Genomic DNA, 8,811 nt, shown 5'->3' on the forward strand with positions numbered 1-8,811 from the left:
ACAGGCCAGCAGCAACTCTTTTAGAAAGAAGTCAGATGATCACGTGAAAGATAAAGGAATATATGCAAACACGAAATTTTGCAGATGGACGATCTTTCCCCTGAGGTCAGCATATCACCTGCTTTTGAATAATGCTGACTTTCACTAGGCACAAAACGGTACCCATTCCAAGATCTAACCTTGATTTCAGGGAAAGGGTTTGTGAGGCTGACTTGAGCACCAACCACCCAACAGAAATACAGATGTGACAATCTCATTGATTTAATATTGACTGCATTTCTAGCCCACCTTTTCCTCCAAAGGAGCTCAGGGCTGTGTACATGGTTCTCCCCCTCCTCATTCAATCCCCACAACAACCCTGTGAGGTAGGCTAGCCGAAGAGGCAGTGGCTGGCCCAAGGTCATCCACTGAGCTTCATGGCCATGCGGGGATTCAAACCCTGGTCTCCCAAGTCCTTGTCTGACAACTGCTTCTTCCAGTTTAAGAGACATTGCTGCAGCATACTGGGGCAACATGGCCCTGATCATTTAGGCTGAGGGATAGCTCAGCTGGTAGAGCATGAGCCTCTTAATCTCAGAGTTATGGGTTCGAGTGAAAGATTCCTACATTGCAGTGGGTTGGGATATATGACCGTGGTGTGAGAAAATATGCTGGGAAAACTGCATTATCTGGAAAAACTGGAATGCACAGGTTTGAAGTGATCCTAAACTGTTCTGCCGACTGCATGGATCAGTAGTTCTCTTCCGCCATCTACTGGCCGCTTTGAAATATTGTGTGACGTTTCCACAGAGCAGCTAGGGAGGTGTTTGCTAGCCTGATATTTTCCTTTGATTTGCTTATAGACAAAAGGCCGTTTACTTTGGCTTGATACTGGTGACAGGAACACACCCACAGTACCCCAGAACACACAGGTAAAGATCAGGTTTGCTCTATTTGCTTATTTTGCAGGGCTGCATTGCCGAGACAGCCCATAACAAGAGGATACGCTTGGCATGATAAACATCTCAGGTTAAGTGCTTGGTGTCTCCAGTCAAAGTATCTCAGGTATTCAGGCTGATAAAGGCCTATTTCTGAGACCCTAGGGAGTTACTGCCTGTCAGTCAGAACAGACAACAATGGACCAATGACCAGGTGTAGCTTAATGCAGCTTCAGATGGCGAGTTTCTTGCTGTTAGTTCTGAAATGAACATGACTGCTGAAGCTGTGTTTCTTCTTGGTGTGTTACTGGATTGGCTAACTTTACAGGAGGGGAATCAAACTCCAATGGCTACAGGATGGGGGCAGGCATGTTACCCAGAGATGATCAGGAGAGATTAATGGCCAGCAAGCACAGTATCTGAATGGGATCCGTCTCCCTAGTGCTAAAGAATGATGCAAACCAGGTGTCTGTGTGGAAAAGTCTGCAGTTCTAGCATGAGACTGAAAAAGGCATGCAGAGAACAGAGCTGGGCCCTGCAAGAATCTTAAGGCAAAAAACTTGGGGGCATCCAGCAGAGTCTTTAATACTGTGCCTCAGTAATGTTGTATCCTTCATTGGCACCTGGGCACAGGGGTGGCAAAAGTCCTGTAAAGGTAAAGGGACCCCTGACCATTAGGTCCAGTCACGGACGACTCTGGGGTTGTGGCGCTCATCTCGCTTTATTGGCCGAGGGAGCCGGCCTACAGCTTCCGGGTCATGTGGCCAGCATGACTAAGCCGCTTCTGGCGAACCAGAGCAGCGCATGGAAACGCTGTTTACCTTCCCGCCAGAGCAGTACCTATTTATCTACTTGCACTTTGACGTGCTTTCGAACTGCTAGGTTGGCAGGAGCAGGGACCGAGAAACGGGAGCTCACCCCGTCGCGAGGATTTGAACCACCAACCTTCTGATCAGCAAGCCCTAGGCTCAGTGGTTTACACCACAGCGCCACCCACCTGGGACCTCCGCAAACCTTGCCTCCATCACCTTGCTCCATCCTCATCCCAATGAAAAGCAGCTCTACAGCTGCTGCTGAGAAGACCCCACTACCTCTGCCACACAGGCCCCTCACAAGCCAGTGCTGCTCTGGAGTTCCTTGGAAGCTTCTCAGGAGGTTGTCAACAAGGCAAAGGAATGGCAAATGAGCTTCCCTAGATAGTAGTTTGCTCACTGCCACAGAAGAGTCTCCTGTGATATCTTCATGGGTATGTTAGGTGTGCTCTTTGCTATTCGCTCGCTCGGTTAATGTGAAGCCACTGCAAAATTCCCCATGCGCCTGGTGCCCTGAATGAACTGTGTTTTCTATAATATGCTCCAGCATCGTTCGCAACGTGCTGGGGGAGCTCAGCGGCAGATGAGTCAATGTAGGAAAGAGTCGCCTGAAAGGCAGAAGCTGTGAAAAGCTGCTGGGCTTGGAGACTAATGACGGGAAGCTTCGTACCACTTTAACCAAGGTACAGGTTCTGACCATGAAACTCAGGGGCGAACCAAACGTGGTGCAGATTATGTGCAGGTAATTCACAGGCATGGTTTTTGTTCTTTAAATAAAAAGCTGCTGTAGGCACCCTCCCACCCTAAGAAGAACCAGAGATGGTTGTAACATGAGGAAGGGGCTAACCTTGTCCTCATCGTCATATTCCAGGCAAAAATTCCCTCCCTGAAGTTCCCATTGGCTCCACAATGAAGGAATCCCTCATAAGAATTTAAGAAGAGCCTGCTGGATCTGGCCCATCTAGTCCAGCATCCTGTTCTTACAGTGGCAAGCGAGATGCCTAGAAAAACTCCTTTCCTGTCAGGAGAAGGGGTCCAGGAGTTTCCTCAGGACCACAGCAGGGGGAGGGTGTTAAAAAAAACCCCTTCCTGTACACTGCAATCACAGTTCTGCATGGACAGTCCTGTGGCAGCTGTTTAAATATATATTTTAAAAAAACCAAAACAAGGGATGGAAGACAAATTCATTTTCACACTTCCTGAAACAATATGTGTACTGAACACAAACGTCCTTCGGAATTCAAGCTTCTCTGCGTTTGTGATGCAGTCTAACCCCCCAAAATGCATGCAGAAACGTGTATGTGAGGGGAAAGTGCACATAAAAACTCATACGAGTGAAAACGACATACAAAAGCGCACTATATTAGGGAGAAATGCTTGCAAAAATGTGTATATTACACAAAAGTGTATTTTAAAAAATGTGTACATAAAGAGAAATGTGAACTCAAACACCAGGCAGTTTTTGTGAGAACTTGAAAAAACACAACCCGAATGTGGAAATGTTGCAAACTGATTTTAAGTTTGGGGAAAGGAAAACCTGAGATTTAAAAGGAGCATGTATAGAAATGCAAGAAGAAAGCCAACACTTGTGGGGAGAAGGTGAGGGAGGTCAAAGCTGAGAATGAGCTCAGGCTTGCAAAAGAGATTAAAAATAAGAAAAATGGTGGGGTGTGCTTTTTTTTGCTATGTTCAAAGCAACAGGAAGAACAAGCAAATAGTAAGTCTGCTGTGTGGAAAGTGTGGGGAAATGCTATTAGGTGACAGCGACAAGGTGGAACTGCTCAGCATCTACTTTGCCTAAAAAGGAAAACAGTCTCCAGCCTGGTGATAATAGAAAAAATGATGAAAGAATTCAAATTCAAATCTCCATGGCCTGATGAGTTGCACCCGAGGGTACTAAGGGAGCTTGCAGATGTAATCTCTGAGCCTCTGACTATAATCTTTGAGAATTCTTGGCAAATAGCTGAGCTCCCTGCAGATTGGAGTCGGGCAAATGCTGTCCCCTTCGAAAAGGAGAAAAAGAGGACTCAGGCCACTCCTGACTGGTCCATTTGACAATGATACCAGGAAACCCTGTAGAACAGATTATTAAACAGTCCGTCTGCGAGCACTTAGAAAAGGATGCTGCAATCATTAAGAGCCAGCATGGGTTTTTCAAGACCAAGTCATACCAGACTAATGATTTCTTTTTCTGCTAGGGTTGCAAGCTTAGTGAATCAGGGGGTTGCTGTGGATGTAATGTATCTTGATTTCAGTATGGCTTTCAACAAAGTTCCCCATGATATTCTCGTGGAGAATCTGGTAAAATGTGGTCTAGATGATATTACCGTTTGGTAAATTTGTAGCTGTTTGACTGACCAAACTCAAAGAGCTTTGTGGCTGAGTGGGGATTTTAACCCTAGCCTCTCAGGTCCTCGTCCAATGCTCTAACTGCTGTGCCACACTGGCTGCTTACAGGTGTGGGTAGATGAGGTGTTTAATGCAGGAGAGCATTCAAAGTTGCTATTCCCCATCTGAAGTGATATAGTTATGGCACTGTTTGTCTGAGCTTCTTGGGCTTGCCGATCAGATGGTCAGCAGTTCGAATCCCCGTGATGGGGTGAGCTCCCTTTGCTCTGTCCCAGCTCTTGCCAACCTAGCAGTTCAAGAGCACGCCAGTGTAAGTAGATAATTAGGTACTGCTGCAGCAGGAAGGTAAACAGCGTTTCCATGCGCTCTGATTTCCATCACGGTGTCCCATTGTGCCAGAAGCGGTTTAGTCATGCTGGCCACATGACCCGGAAAGCTTTCTGTGGACAAACGCCGGCTCCCTCGGCCTGAAAGCCAGATGAGCGCCACAACCCCATAGTAGCCTTTGACTGGACTTAACCTTCCAGGGGTCCATTACCTTTTTACCTATTCATGAGGAGAGACTATAGCTCCTCATTCCAACCTCACTGTATTACAGGCCTCAGTCCTTATCTTTTCAGCAGGTAAGGAATATACAGTACAGTGGTACCTCTGGTTAAGAACTTAATTTGTTCCGGAGGTCCGTTCTTAACCTGAAACTGTTCTTAACCTGAGGTACCACTTTAGCTAATGGGGCCTCCCGCTGCCGCCGCGCTGCCGCCACACGACTTCTGTTCTCATCCTGAAGTAAAGTTCTTAACCCGAGTTACTTCCAGGCTAGTGGAGTCTGTAACCTGAAGCGTTTGTAACCTGAAGCGTTTGTAACCTGAGGTACCACTGTATTTATACCTTGGCTGCTCTGATGGCGGCTCTCAGCTGTCCAGGAAGTCATCTTGTGAATGTCTCAGAAACAGGGGTCAAACCCAGCCAGGACAGCCTTTTGTAGAGAAACAGTTGGGCTTGAATGAGGAAAGTAGTAACCTTTGGCTATCAGAGGTTTCACTGTGGCTTGTTGTCTCAGATGAAGCTTTGGGAACAAACTCTTTTGCCAGTAACACTCACCTTGTGCTGATGTTATCACTTTTCCACAGAATGAACTTGTTGAGCTGTTGCTTGTGGTTCCTCTGGGGAAACACTCAAAGCTCCTTGACAGACCAGCCTTTGCCTGTTGTTTGCACATCATGCATAATCCCAGAAGAGAAGAGAAAGAGAGCAGGTGGCTGAATATACTGGAGATGAATTCAGCTGGAAATACGTCACTGAATTTGGTAACTGCTTTCCCATTAAATATATAACCATTCCAGAGTTGCTCCTGTCAGGAGTGAAAGCTACAAACCTGCTGTTTCACGGCAGGATTCCTTGCCCAACAGAGAATCACTCCTTGGTGGCCAAGGAGTTTGAGGCCATGGCCAAGACCATTCTGGTTTTCTCCCCCAGTCTTCCTCCTTTTCCAATTAGGCAAATCTTCATGATGTTTGGAGGCTCCTGAACCACTCAGTAAAAGGATCAAACTTCTATTTCACATGCATGTGTCAAAATGACTTTTCCCTTTGACCACTTCATAATTAGTGCCATGTTTCCTGAACCTATTAGCGACCTGCATTATTGGCCCTGTTGTTAGCTCAGATCACACATCATTACTTTCGTCTCTGGCCTTTGTCCTTCATCTGCTTAGATCCTTCAGGGGCACCTGAGTCCCTCTTTGGCCAGCCCCCCCCCATTTCTAAAATCTAATTTTAAAAGTTGGAGAAGAAGAAGGTCAAGCATATGGTGTGGTTAGAGCGCCAGAGCAAAACTTCGGAAATCAAACAGCAGAAGTGTAACTCTCTCCCACCGAAATGTGGATTAAGAAGTGCTTAGCTTTTTTGCTCAGTTGCGCTGCTTGATTTTTCTTCACTTGAGGGATTTGCATGAAGCAGCCCAGGGCTCAGCGACCAGAGAAGCAGAAGCCTCTCTCGACTATTCAAGATTGACATGCCAGTGGCGTTATGGTAAGGTAATCTTTAGACAAACAGAGAATGTGAATCACCGAGCCTGTTAATTTGTCACTTGTCATGGAAGACTCGGCCCACACAATTTTCATTAACTGTTGTTTATGTTTCTATGCAAATCATTTGCTGTCACGCAGCCTAAACTACCTCATCAGCTCATTTGCATTAAATGTCAGGCATGAAAAGCTTCACACACACACACACACACAGAGAGAGAGAGAGAGAGAGAGAGAGAGAGAGAGAGAGCAAGAAGAGAAGCCACATATTAATAATATGTTTAGAAGGAGATGGGAAATAAGTCTTCTTGGATTCCTCCAAATGGTCTCCTAACTAGGATAACTGTGCATCACAGTGTTTATAACACGAAATCTTCTTTCCATTCTCCCATTATTCTGCAATATACTGAGCAGAGAAGCAAGTACTTGAACAATAATGCACAGCTGCTATGGCCTCCCTTAGAAAATCCTTGCTTCTTGCAGCTTGTACAGAGGTTGAAACCTAGGCTGTAGTTTTAATCTCTGTTATCCTAACACAGATAACAGCTTCACCGTTGCTGTGATTAAGATCATGAAACCCAAGAAGCCCCATGGGGAGAAACTGAATCCCACACCTGGGTCCTTCAAGCAACCTTGTGCCAAGCAGGAACACACATTGTGGGGTGGGACCTATGGTGATATGCCTCCTGTGTTCAAGGAATCGCTGAAGAGCATCACACCTCCAGCAAGTACCGAGAGCATTTAAAAATGGGCGAGTTCTGCATGTTATCAGTCAATGCAGGACCAGTGGTCTGGGGTCATAGGCCCCTTACTATTTCTCCAGCAGGGTGTCTACGCATCTCTAGCATCCTAAGTCGGCCAAATCAGCACGAAAGGTGTCATGGGAAAATTGGCTCACTCATTCCCAGGTGGGAAATTGACCTGAAATAAATGGACAGAGACCAGGCTAAAAGCAAACGCTCTTCAACAAAGGAGATCTTTTGCTGACTGCCAGCAGGACGAATCTTACAGGTAAATAAAGGTAGCTGCATGTTACAGCCACACACCTTTTATACTTTTTACAGTCAGGGAGTTGCCCCTGCCTCTTAAAATCTTAAAACTGGGGTGCCACGAGCAACACTGGCCTCTGTCCCTCTTTCCTACCCCTGATGATCACTCCCTTCCTCCTCTGATGCCCACTGTGTCATGTTGTTGTTTGTTGTTGTTTAGTCGTTCAGTCGTGTCCGACTCTTCGTGACCCCATGGACCAGAGCACGCCAGGCACTCCTGTCTTCCACTGCCTCCCGCAGTTGGGTCAAACTCATGCTGGCAGCTTCGAGAACACTATCCAAGCATCTTGTCCTCTGTCGTCCCCTTCTCCTTGTGCCCTCCATCTTTCCCACATCAGGGTCTTTTCCAGGGAGTCTTCTCTTCTCATGAGGTGACTGGGTCATAGTGGTTACCTAAGAACATAAGAAGAGTCTGCTGGTTCCGGCCAATGGCCCATCTAGTCCAACACCCTGTTTTCACAAGGACCACCCAGATGCCTGTGAGAAAGGCACCAAGCAGGATCCAACCAAATCAGCACTCTCCTCTCCTTTGGTTTCCAGCAACTGGTACTCTGAAGCACTGCTGCTCCCAACCACTATTCCACCATTACTCATGGGGGCATTTCCAGAGAGTAACATTGGCTGATTGCTTTTCGACTGCAGGGTTCCATATTATTCCCAATGCTATTTAAAATCTGTATGAAACCATTGGGGGATTTGGGGCATGATGTCACCTGTACATTGAAGACTCACTTCTCTGTTTTTCTGAGACATCTGAATCAGCTTTGGCTGTGCGAGTCCTTGGTTGGTATCTGGACTCAGTGGTGGGTGGGATGAGAGTGAATAAATGGAAACTGGATCCTTCTTAAGCCAGAGCCAGAAGCTCTGTTCATGGGTGGTTTCCAGGTCCAGTAGCTTGCTCAGTAACCTATTTGTGATGGGGCCACACTCCCAATGAAGGAGAAGGTTCATAGCCTGGGAGTGCTACTAGATTCATCATGGTTGCTGGAGGCCCAGGTGTCTTCAGTGATGAGGAGCGCTTTCTACTGCCTCTAGCTGGTGCAGCCTTTCCTGGACAAGTTGGTCACAGTGGTGTGCGCACTGGTAACTTCAAGACTGGATAATTTCAAGGTGCTTGTGTTGGCCTACCTTCAAGGCTGGTCTGGAAGCTGCAGCTAGTGCAAAAGGCAGCAGCTAGATGACTTTGTGGAGCAGCCTATCCTCAGCATATGTCACCAATGCTGTTAGAACTGCACTGGCTGATGAAGTGTTGCTGGGTCAAGGTCTTACTTTCAGTTTAGAAGACCCAGAACAACCCAGGACCAGGACCACTCTGCTCCCCGTGACCTCTGCACTCAGCTGCTGGGGCCTTGTGGCATATGGAATGCTGGGGCTGACTCGCCTGTGTCATTTTTTCAGCTGTCCTACTTTTCTTCTGGCCTGCTCTTAGCTTTCAGTCCTCATCCAATTAGCAATGCATATGCAGAGTCAGTGGGATTTTTTTTCTTTTTCAAATATGGACTGTCCCACATGATAGGTATGCAAATAAGCAGTCTACTTTTAGATTGAATTTAATACTTTTTTTAAAAAAACAACAACTTAAGCTTGAAAAAAACCGAGTGTGATAACAGGTTGCCCAGGCGTTGCATTTTAGAACAGCCTTTCAATTATTCTTCAAA

The sequence above is a fragment of the Podarcis filfolensis genome, assembly GCF_964270895.1.
Source record: "Podarcis filfolensis genome assembly, chromosome: 1".
Classification (NCBI taxonomy): domain Eukaryota; kingdom Metazoa; phylum Chordata; class Lepidosauria; order Squamata; family Lacertidae; genus Podarcis; species Podarcis filfolensis.